Source organism: Papio anubis, chromosome 10 (genome assembly GCF_008728515.1).
Source record: "Papio anubis isolate 15944 chromosome 10, Panubis1.0, whole genome shotgun sequence".
Classification (NCBI taxonomy): domain Eukaryota; kingdom Metazoa; phylum Chordata; class Mammalia; order Primates; family Cercopithecidae; genus Papio; species Papio anubis.
In genome coordinates, this window is record NC_044985.1 from 31,360,746 (window position 1) to 31,373,430 (window position 12,685).

At 39.2% G+C, this 12,685-nt stretch overlaps 1 long non-coding RNA gene across 1 annotated transcript in view; it reads right to left on the bottom strand.

Annotated features, from left to right (window-relative positions):
* Positions 1–438: 438 nt before the first annotated feature.
* The window catches only part of LOC108581278, an 87,958-nt gene continuing 75,711 nt past the window's right edge, over positions 439–12,685 (bottom strand). The window contains exon 3 of the long non-coding RNA XR_004176511.1: positions 439–518. This is a non-coding gene — a long non-coding RNA (uncharacterized LOC108581278). The remainder of the gene's footprint in view (positions 519–12,685) is intronic.

Here is a 12,685-nt window from a genome sequence, read left to right on the forward strand (position 1 = left end):
CTCTCAGGCACATTCCCTCTTGCACTGAACATCAGAGGGATATCCTGCAGTAATGAGCTTGCTCTCTAAGCAGACGCTCTGAGCCTCAATCCGAAAGTCAGTTCGAACCTGATGGTGGGCAGCCCTAACAGTAGTCTAATTTCGTGGATTTAATGTTGGACACAGGAATAGTTTTTACTTCCATGATTCTCAGAATTTCCTGTTCTGTTCCCACAGTGCATCCCATGCAACATTCCTGGGTCTCTTCTGAGGGAAGAAGATAACAACTCCCAGATGGGATGAATGGAAAAACAAAAGAAGACAGACTTTGCATCCCTTAGAACATCAGTGGACCACAACAGGACTTGCACTGTGTGATACTGCTCTTCAGAGCTTTATGACTTTATGCTTTCTCCAGATTGCATAGATAGCACTTGACTTTTATGTGGAAACTGCTAACTTCGTTCTCTGTGAGTTATCTGTGAGTTGAAAAAATCTCTTCTTGTTTATCTGCCCTAATTCTTCTTTCATTCTGAACACTGTAAACAAAATTAAATGAATTTATATATAAACAACAGCAAAAAACTTTCCAGCTATAACAGATGGACCCAATCCATCTCAGTAGATAATATCTCATAAATGATTCATCACCATTGCTTTAACCTGAGCCTTTTGTATTTTGCACATCTAAGTAAATAACCATTAGTAAGCTTTATGCATTGCACTGTGTAAATTATCTTGTGTCTGTCATAATCGAGAGAATAGTACTGATATTTTTGGGGAAAGGTCTCTTCTAATTATTTCTTTGCTGAATCTTTTCTCCAGCCGTAGGTTATCAAATAGAACTAGATTCAACTCCAAACCTGATCTGAGGTTTTCCTTTAATATTTACAAATCGAGCATTTGTCTTACTTTAACACCTTAACAAATTGAAGGAATTTTATGTTTTCCATAGGCAATATGAATACTTTATATGTTTGACAGAAGAGTTAATTGTAATAAATGCTTACAGCACAATCCTAAGGAGATACCTGAGTTTTCAAATACAGTCCTCTGTCCCTTTAGAAATATAGTTCAAACCAACAATCCTGTTTACCTGGTGTAGGTACAAAACAAAACAAGACTTATAGAGCAGGCTTGCCTTTACTCTGCAGTTGAATAAGGAAGTGATTGGCTCTCAATAATTCCAGACCCAGTTTCAGCTATCCAAGGCAGTAGATATGCCTTTGTTCACACAGATTTTTTTTTCCCCACAGATGCACTGTGAAGCAAGGTGTCAAATTCCAAGAATATTACAGTAATGGAGTCACTTAGGATGAAAAAAATGAGATGAGAGGTAGTTGAGAAGATGTTCATGTTGTGCTGTTGGGGCTAGCACCCACTCATGGCAGAATGGAGATATGAGATGGGAGGCCTTTGACTCCCCTTCTCTCTGTTTCTCCAATTCCTTCCCCTGTGCCTATGGTATCAGGCATTTCTGCAAGCTGCTGACAATAACACCCATGCCCCAGCCTTGCCACTTCCGTACCTCCCCTGCATCTCACTTCCTCTAAGGCAGCTAGGTCATGCTAGTTAATCATTAATCAGTTCCTACTGCAGAGTTAGTGACTGCTCATTCTTCATGCATTAGACCTCAGAGATAACCTTCTTCCATCTTGGGGTTCCTTTCATTCATGGAAATGAGGAACACAGGAAAAGACATGGTGATCTCCCCAGAGAGTCCAGAGAGGGTACTGGTAATGCCACCTTGGCCCAGGTGACACATTCTGACATCTCATCATTTGTGTTTTAAATTAAAGCTATGTTGGAGATGGACTGTGGAACAGAACCTGGTCATTACAGTTTCTTTTAAAGCCATGAGGATAAGATACACAGAAATGTTATGTATGTAATGTATATAAATATGACCGGGCTAAATAATAAGAAATTATTACAAAAGACAAAATAAAAGTCAACAAGAAGGTGAAAGAAGAGGGACAGGTCTCTGAATTACCCTGGAGCAAATGAATAAAGTTTTAAAAATGTAAATGTCAAGAGGAAAAAAACACAACCATTTTAAAGTGGGTTGACTTTTGCCCCAGTTCTGAACCATGTTGATAAATAAAATAAAAGTAGCTAATTAGCATGAGTCGAGCCTTAACAGCACACCACCCTATGAGTCATTTTATGGTGTTTTTAACAAGCAAGGTCATTAATACAAGATAGCACAAACCAAATAAATAATTTAGACACAAGCCTACTGCAAACTTTTTGGGGTTCCTTTGTATGACCTTTGAAGGAAAGGGCCCCTTGGCATGATGGAATACCAGCGAGAGTGAAGTCAGCTGGAAACTTTCTTCCCATTCTGAAAAGGGAAGTAACACTGTGGGTCAGATCCAAGTCCAAGGTGAAGAGAGGAATGGGATTGCCAATACTATTCACTCACCCCTTCTCCTCTTCCCTTCCCTCACCCCCAGGCTTAACTGCAGAGTTCAAAGTCTTGTGTCTAACCAGGAGGGGCTTTTGTCTGCTCCTCACTTAGGGCACTGGCAGGAAAGAAGTACCACTGTGCCTATGCAATCACAATGCAAAATTGTCTATAAAAGGCAGAAATTAATGAAGTGTCTTGGGCTCAGCTTGAAAACTTAACTAAATGATAATGATTGTGAATGAGTTAACTTTTACCCATTGTCACTGCAGCATGGCAGTTTAAGTCACACTGTGGAGTCAGATAGATCCATGTTCTAATGCAAGTTATAGTCATTCATTAGAATCCTGGGCCTCAGTTTTCACATCTGTAAAATGGATGTACTAATAGCATCTCCCTTATAGGACTGAATTTTTTTTTTTTTTTTTTTGGACACATGGTCTCACTGTGTCACCCAGGCTGGAGTGTAGTGGTGTGAACATGGCTCACTGTGCAGCCTCAGGACCCTGGGCTCAAGCAATCCTCCTGCCTCAGACTCCCAAAATTCTGGGACTATAGGCATGAGCCATGTGTCCAGCTTAAGGATTAATAAGATAATGATTCTCAAGCACTTATCCCCAAGCTAGCCTGACATATACTATGAGTTCAAAAAATTCCTCATTTTTTTCTGTTAATATTATCATTATGTTATTATTATAAAGGCAGCAGACCATCATGAGAATACGTACCTTGGTTGTCAGGCACATTTTTCTAGAAAGTGGCAAAAAAGTGACAAATACCTTCATTTCTAAAGTCACCCTGATCTAAACAAAATTAAGTGGGACAAAGGCCAATGGGCGAAATGGTCAATAAAGCAAAGAGGCCAAGGATTTTATCACAGAGATGATCAGACACCAGATTTGAGTATCTTGTTTAAGGCTCATAGGTAAACATAACTGCCTGTCAAAAATGTCTTCAGCATTTCATTCCAAGAAGTATAGCTTACATTAAAAACTGCACAATTACTACAACTCTGAAAGATGTTACTATTTAAAGAAACTGGGTAAAGAGATCACAGGATCTCTGTGTATCATTTCTCACAACTACATGTGAATATACAATTACTTCAACACAAAATGTTAAAAAGAAAACTACACTACTTCAAAATGCTTGACCCAGAACATGGGATCATAGAATGTTTTATTCAAAAGGGATCTGGAAGAAACCATATGGCCCAGTCATTTTTTTTGACGGATTAGAAACTGGGAACTAGAAATACTCAGCTTTTTAGCTACTAGTAGCTTCTAATCAGAGCTTGTTTCACAGCCCAATGTTGCTTCTCCATACATTAGTATGTGCTGTGTGCCTAATATAGGCACAGCCCCTTGACAGAAGCAAAGCAGTTGTATGCCATCATCCCTAATTCACACATAAGAGAAGAGAGGTATCGGGTTGGTGCAAAAGTAATTGTGCTTTTTCCCATTAAAAGTAATAGCAAAAAACCGCGATTACTTTTACACCAACCTAATACAACTCTAGAGGGTAATTTTAAAAGTGTATGGTTCTGCATTTTTACCTGGTTCTAGTATATGGCATGTAATAGTTTCCTAGGGCTTCCATAACAAAGTACGACAAACTGGGTGGCTTAAAACAACAGAAATTGACCGGGCCTGGTGGCTCATGCCTGTAATCCCAGTAGTTTGGAGGCCAAAGGCGGGTGGATCACTTGAGCTCAGGAGTTCAAGACCAGCCTGGGCAACATGGCAAAACCCTGTCTCTACAAAAAAAAATATAAAAATTACCTGGGTGTGCTGGCAAGCACCCGTAGTCTCAGCTTGTCAGGAGACTGAGGTGGAAGGATCACTTGAACCCAGGGGGCAGAGGTTGCAGTGAGCTGAGATCATGCAACTGTACTCCAGCCTGGGCAAAAGAGTGAGACCCTGTCTTTAAAAAAATAATAAAATTAAAAAAAAGAGAAAGAAAGAAAAAGAAAAAAAGAAAGAAATTGATTGTCTCACAGTTCTAGAGGCTAGAAGCTCAAAATCAAGGTGCTGGCAGGGTCATGCTGACTCCAGCCTATTGGAGAATCATTTCTTGTGTTGTCCCAGTTGCTGGGTGCCTCAGGTGTTCCTCAGCTGGTAGAAGCATCACTCCAATCCTTCATCTTCATTGGCATTCTCCCTGAATCTTTACATCATCTTCTCTCTCTGCCTGCCTGTCTCTGTGTCCAAATTTCCCCTTTCATAAAGACATCAGTCGTAGTGGATTAGAGGTCACCCTAATGACCTCACTTTAAATTGATTATCTCTGTCAAGACTCTATTTTGAAATGAGGTTACATTCTTAGGTACCAGAGTTAGCCCTTCAACATATCTTTCTGGTGGACATAACTCAACCCATAACACACATTAGTTGCACAATAAATATCAGACCACTCAACCACTCACTGACTAATAAAGGAAGAAAAGTTATTGACATTACAAGCCAAGGAAACCACAGGTACCAAGTCATAGAGATATGGAACAGATTATTGGATTCAGGAGTCTATAAGAGAGTAGTTTGGAGGGAGCTTAATATAGAAAGGAGAACAGAGATGGCAGAGAGATAGGCAGTGACCACTCCTGAAGAGTTGGGTGGAAGCTTGGACATAACTCTGCAGGCAGCCCTTTGTTTCAGAGTTGCTCATTAAACTAAAAGTGAAAACTAAGTAAGACACAGTGCCTGCCCTCAAGGGCCTCGTTGTCATGCAGAGGAGATCGTATACGAACAAATCATTTCAGTTCAGTATGTGTCCTTAAGGGCAGAAATAGTGTAATATCCATGGTGTCTTTGGAGCATAACCTGCAGCAGATAGTGAGTAATTGTTTGCTGAATAATTTTGATGTGAAATGTGTTTTCTATTATTGCAGATATAGTAATAAAAATAATAAAGGTAATAGTAACTAGCATTTGACAAGCACTATGATAAGGCTTTTGATGCATTATCTCATTTAATCCTCACCACAATGCTCTGAGTTGTATACTGTTGTTAACCTCACTCTACAGACGAAGAAAGCAGGCGTAGAGAGTTACCCAAGGTCACAGATCTGGAAAGAGGCAGAGTTGGGACTTGAACTCAAATCCACATGACTCCTAACCCTTGAATCTTATTTCTTATACTAAGAGTTAAATTGGCAAGATTTCCAATTATTTTTCGTTTGTGTTCCAATTCTAGGGTTAATGGTTAGTTTTTTAAGTAAATCATCATCCTTTCACCACAGGGGGTAAAGCCTATAAAAATGCTGATTGAGTGAAATTCAACAGCAGTGTGTTTGTCAATGGCCATTAATCAATCTACAATCAATGTGTAAACACTTTGCTAAACAATTAACTTGTTGGAAAATGTGTAAACAAGACAATTTCAGCTAAGGCAGATATTAGCCAATAGTTAGGTCACAGCACAACATTGTAGCTCAAAAGACCAGCACGCCACCCTTCATTTAATTATTTTTGTAACATACCTATTGTATATGTAATGAACTTCCCTAGAAATCAGCCCCCTGGGACCCTCAGGTAATTGAAAATCGTTCCTTTCTGCCTGATTCACCAAACAATCAGTCTCACTAATAATAAAAAGAAGATCTAGTAGGGAGTGCAATTGTAAGACAGCAGGTTACAAATAAACAATTAATAAAACTGTTTTGGGTTCAACTATGTCATTTGTTTTTGATGCCATAGTAATTTTGGAAGGGAGCAGAATGATCCTCAGGGTCTTACTAGGCTTTAGGAACCTGTGAACCACCTTTCGCCTGTCTGCCTATGCTCATATGAACATACACATTAGGAAGAGGAATCCACATCTTTATCACATTCTTATTAGCATCCATCACTCATAAAAGATTGAAAATCTCCCCTCCCCACCAGCCCCGGCTTAATGCAAATGGACAAACTAAGGCTCAGAGATATCAAGACAGCTACACAATGCCACGCAGTTGTTTATGGAAATTCTGGGACAAGAACCCTTGGCCTCCCAGCCTGAAACTCCATCTCCTATAACAAAATTTTAATAAACTCTGGACCTGACAACATGAATGTGGCCCATAAACAACTGCAGAATAAAATCAATGTCTAGAAGAAGCAAACATCTCCCTACCGCTCCACATTGCAGTCTGATACCTCCAATAGCACCACTTTAAGTCATATATTTAAAGGTAAATGCTCACAGCCTAACAAACATTTGTTTATACTTCAAAAGAAATTCATTTTTCAAATACTCTCATGGCATTATATTTCAGTGGGATGTAAAAGTGACTTCCCTTTCCTCCCTCCGTGTCTCCGCCACTGCCTCCTCCCCCGCTGCCATGATTGGACACATCCTCCAGCAGCAATAATAGGATCGCCTTCCCTACTAAGAACCCTGCTGTTATTTGGAATGTAATTGCCCAGCACCCCACAGAGAATGCATTCTCTCAAGCTCCAGCAAAGCTTTTCCATTGAGACCAGGCAGAGTACACTGAAGGCTAATTTGGAGGATGTTAAGAAAATGTTAAAATAATGAACTTTAGTTTTTCAAATGAAAATAGAAACCCTCCAAATTAAGGACTTGACTCTCAACTCTATTTTCTTATTACCCCTGGACTAGAGTTACATTTTTTCAGCCCGGTTGATGCATATGTGGGATTCTGAATGGGATCTAAACATGAAATCCATCTGATTCACTGAGAATCTTCCTGACACATGACTAGGGTTTCTAATTCCCACCAAACCCCAAACACACAACTCTTCCATGCAGCTTCAGCGCTCACTTCCAATTTTCCCAAATGCAGTGTTTGGCAGTTTCAAGATAGTGAAGGAAACACAGAAGTCACGTCTCTGGTTTCACCAGGCCCAACATTGGCCTGAGGGATTAAAACAACTTTCAGTAACTGGAGACCATCTTGTTCACCATGAGGTTTTGCTCTAACTTGTCTTTCCCAACACAATTTCATGAGTTTTACCCATTGCCAGGTTACTTTTACTTGATTATGTTGGACTAATATAGCAAGAGATCCACTCTTACTTCTGGCGGTGCCAAGTACCTATGACTGTTACTTAAATGCTGCAAATTGACAGGAGGATGTTCTATATGTTTGTATTTTAAGTGATAAGGAAATATATGTGCTGTTTGCTGCCATGACAGTGAGGGAGTTTTGATGACATAAATGTCTCCAGAAAGATGAGTGAATTGGCCCTTTCAGAGAACAAGGCTGCCAAGAAACTGAAGGGGTGGAGGTGGTGTCAGCATGGGGGAACACAGTCTGGCCTGTAAGTTAGGCAAATCACATTCTTTATAACTGTACTTTAGACATTGGTTTTTATATTAAAATGGACAGATATGATATTCAATTAACATGCCTCACCTTTGTCTCCTTTGGTTCAAATTAACCCTCTGTTTAAAAGCTCTGAGCGCCACTAAAAATAAATGTAACAAATTATTTGAAAGTTCTTAATTCTGATTGGAATCAAATCATTGTGCTTTTTTTTAATGTAAGCATCAAAATATCTTTAAAGGGCTTTAAACATTTTTAAATACATTCAAATATTTAAATATGTTTAAAGGGATATTTAAACATCCTTTTAAAGGGATTTATTTATTTATTTATTTATTTATTTATTTATTGAGGTAGGGAGTTAATTTGTTGAAGAGTGTCCTTTTCAAAATAACAGAAAAATCTTTATACCGCTGGGCACCAAAATCTCATTTCACAGTCACAAGACCAAAACCAACATTAGGATTTTCCATCCTCAAATTTTCATGTTTTCTTGGATAACTTAATTGGCACCTAGCAATTAAGAAATGAGTAATTCATTCCCACATATTTACTGAGCACCTACAAAGTACCTGACCATAGTGGAAAATAAGCAAAGCCTTCCTCACTGAACTGGCTTAAGAGATAATAAGCAAATGTATAAGGGCTGCATTGTCATAGGTACTGCTATGAATACACATGTCAAGCAGGCTAGGGGATAGATAGGGACAGATGCTGTCAGTTAACAGAGGTTGATCCTCTCTGAAGAAATGACTTCTAAGTAAGGACTGTATGTGTGAAACAGCAACGCCATATGAACAACTGAAGAAGAGCAATTCAGGCAAGGGGAACACATGGAAAGCAAGGGCAAAGGTCCTTGGATAAGAAGCCTCCCATGTTACCCATGTACCTGAGCCACAGGGAGCTTGGGTGCTAGAAACAAGGTCAGAGATGCAGCTGGGAACCCCATGTTGCTTCTTATGGTCCATTGTGAAGTTGGGTTTAATTCTAGTATTATGGGAAGCTATTGATGTATTGAGTAAAGGAGTGACCTGATTATTTATATTTTAAGGGAATGTTCCAACCAATAGCAATTTATATCTATTCTCATTGTCTTCTATGTTTATCATTTATCTTCAGCTCACAAATTCCACTGATTCTTCTTCACATGGCCATCCTTTTGTTTTCATCCTAGAACTACATTTCCTTGTGCATGGACCATTACAATACACTTCCAGCTGGTATCTCTGCCCCTAGTTTCTCCAAGATCCAATTCATTTAGTAGAAGTGCTACATTGATCTTCCAAAAATACAAACCCATCCCTGCTGTTTTCTGGCTTTAGAAAAGGAAGCCATTGGCTCCCTACTGGCTATAAGAAAAAGCTCAAATTTCTCATTCTGTCATCAAGAACTTCACAATATGGTCCCAACATTATCACCACTAACGCAAAAAAAAAAAAAAAAAGAAATAAAATAAAATAAACTGATCTCGGCATGAAACATTCTTGATTCACAGCCACATATCTCCAAGACTGGGATGCTTTATTCCTTTATATCAGCCATATATATGACTTGTCCTTCTGGTCATAATTCAAAGACCACCTTCTCCTCTCAGGCCCTTCTCAATGATTCCAGCTCAGAATGTCTACAGTGCACGCATCCAGCACCACACAGTTTGACATTTTTTTAAGACTAGTCAAGTACAGTAGTGAGAAGTGAAGAAAGTAGAACAAGGAATTTGATCCATAACTGACTGTGAAAAATCAATTGCGATAACTCACTACCTTAGGACCAGCCTAACACATATTTTTATATTCCACCTTGAAATATCATGTACCTGCTTTATATAATTTATATGATATCTTCACACTAAAACTATAAGTTTCCAGGGGCCTTAAGACTGCAGTAGCCAACTCAGTAGCCTTGCACACACGGTACAGAGTTGATCTTCAGGCAATGCTTAGAATCATAGGCCTTTTAAACAAAAGAAAAGTTAGAGCTTTTCCAGTACTGGTCTCTCATTTCGTGGGTAAGAAAATTAAGATCCTTGGATGCGAAGGGCTTTGCTCAGGGCTACACAGCTACTTAATTGCATAAAAAGAACTCAAGTACAAGTCTCCTGACTCTTTCCAAGACTTCATGCTGACTGGATCAAAGAATCAATTCCAATAACTTGTCTGACTACTACCACATCCTAGCCATTAGGACTGTAAGTTTCCACTTCTTCTAACACTTTTTTCTTTTTCTTTTTTTTTTATTTTTGTTAAACCACAACACTGCTATAAAGTGATCAGATGACCTCTACCAATTATGAAAAGCATAATTATGATCCTCAGTTACAAATAAGAGAAATAAACTCTGGATAGCTTTAGCAAAAGGAAACCATTTAGAAAGGTAGAAGAGGGCTGGCAGAAATGAAGAGGGGCTTGAGAATGGAAGGATACACTCCACAGGGCTGGGAGGCAGACTCTGTAGGCATCAGCACAGAGCAAGTCTGAGCAGCCCAGCCCTACTATGGTGAACTGTCCCAGTGCCACATGTTCAGCATTCAAAGACCCCCACCCACCCACAAAGTGACAGATTGGTCAAGTCTAGGTACCTAGAAGATAGGGAGAGAAAAAGTCCAGACCCTTCAGCTTCTGTAATGGACAGCAAGTACCACAAGTAACATTTCCACCAAGACCACTCATGGAGGAGATTAACCATCCCAAGAGAAATTGTGTGCTGTCATGAAGGGGGAATGACAGGAAGTCAAAATCTCAAATGTCTACTGCATCAAACATCTCTACTGAGATCAGAGCAAAATGTCAACTCCTCGATTCCATTTCTGCTTAGAATGATAGCATAGAGTAGGGAGAGAGTGAGGGAATGAAGGGATGGGACAAGCAGGGAGGTTAGGCTGCCTTGGAAGGAGATCCACCATTTGCTTAAAATGGTCAGAATCATTTCATCTCCGATGAAATGCCAAAGCATACATATAATTATCGCCAATTACTCCTGATTTTCACACAGGGAAACTGACTCAGAGTGCTGGCTATAACCAAAGGGAGGTGAGAATCAGAATCCTCCCAGGAGGTATACTGGGATGCAAATGCTTACAGGCCTGTGTTGATTTCTTAGGCCCTGAGTGATCTATATTTGATTACTATTAATAATGATAATAAAAGATTATTTTGCCTTACTATATATGCCTGCATTTTACTGGGGACATTATGTACATTATCTCACTTGTTCCTTGGGAAAAATCATATAAATCAGTATTATTTTTCTGCTTTGTGGTCAGAAAAACTGAGGCTCAGAGAGTACAAGTCAGAATTTGAACTTAGATCTATTTGACTTCAAAGCTTCTGTGCTTTCTGTCATGCTAACTAGAAAAACAGGGGACCCGGAGTCAGAATATTTGAATGCAAGTCACAGCTCTAGCAGTCACAGGGCTGTAGCTTTGGGTAAACCATTTTAATTTCTCTGTGCCTTGGTGGCTTCACCCAGAAAACAGGGATAACTGATAATTACTAGTTGTTCTCCCTCATAAGACTGTTAAGAGCAACACATGAGAAAGGGTCTTGAAAACTAAACCTATAAAATGCTATTCAAATAAATCTTAGTAATTATCATTATTATGATATATAAGACAACTGGAGACAAGCAAAATACAGGCTTAGGCACAGAAAATAATCCAGCCGTGTGTGGAATGCTGCTGAGGCAGAAAACGGGATGCCAGAATGTAGCTTTGCTCTGACCCACTCTACCTGCACAGGAGAAGGAGGAGCAAGAACTATCTTGAAAGACTGTACCCAATAGGATCTGAAATGTAGGATATACTTTTGCAGCTGCCTTGCTGTTACAGAAATGAATGAAACAAAATCATTGACTTCAAAGACAATCTCATTACTCTTGATAGATTGGCTGCCTGACAACATTTTGGAACTGCTAGAGGAGGCAAAGTTACATTTATATAACTTTAAAACTGTCAGAAAAGTAGGGAGTAAAATTAAGTTTGTTCCTTTTTACAACTACAGGTAGAGGTAAATTGCATGGCTAGATGAAGGGGAAGGCATGTGACAGCTCTAATATTACAAATGAATATCTTTATGAGCACTGAAAGTCTGTGTACAGAGAGTAATTTTTCTCCCATTTGGTAGGATTATAGAAAACTGATGCATTGCAGATCAGAGCCAAAAGAGAAAAGTGGAACAAGCAACAGTATGAAAACCACTCAATAGGAGTACAAATGCAAGAAAAGATGCATTTATTTTAATGTAAAGACATTTCTGTTTGAAGGAGACGCAAAAATGGGAACATCCAAACTGGTGTTTACATAGAATTACTTCTAATTTACACATCATGAGTCTTCCTGTTTTTCATTGGGGTTTATGAATCTTGATCATAACATGAGCATTTATCTATAAATATTGCACAGCATGCATTTAAATACACCCTCTAAACACCAAAATCTATATCTGTAGCCATTTGCCCCCTTCTCTCTAATTACAATGAAGAAATGTCTCTTTCCTTTCAAAGACTAAAACTTACACATAGACCCAGGATCCCAAATTCTCCAACTCTGCAGAAACCCTGTCAATAAGCCCATCTTTCTCCAGCATCATCAATCTTCAAGTTCCTCTCCACCATCACTCAAATATGCATAACTAAGTATCTCTCACGTGGGAGTCTGGGGAAAATATGGACCCCATGTCATCTTTCAGCTATTGTCCTTTCCCTCAAGGATCCTGTATAGCCAAGAATCTCAAAAATTAGACATTTGGCCTCAACTTCTTGACCCTTCATGCTCTCTGCAATCATTTCCAATCAGGCATCTGCCCACACTAAAAACCGTCCTCGATAAAAATCATTCACATGATTTGATTGAATGGGACTTTTTTCATGCTCTGTTATTCTCAGTATTTCAGCAGCATCCAACACATGTGACCATTTGCTTCTTTCTTTATCTTGGCTTTCTTAGCAGTGTACCCTGCACCTTCCCGCCACTGTCCCCAGTTTTGGCATTTTTACTTATTCCTATTGCTTTAAATTCCAAATACATGAAATAGTTT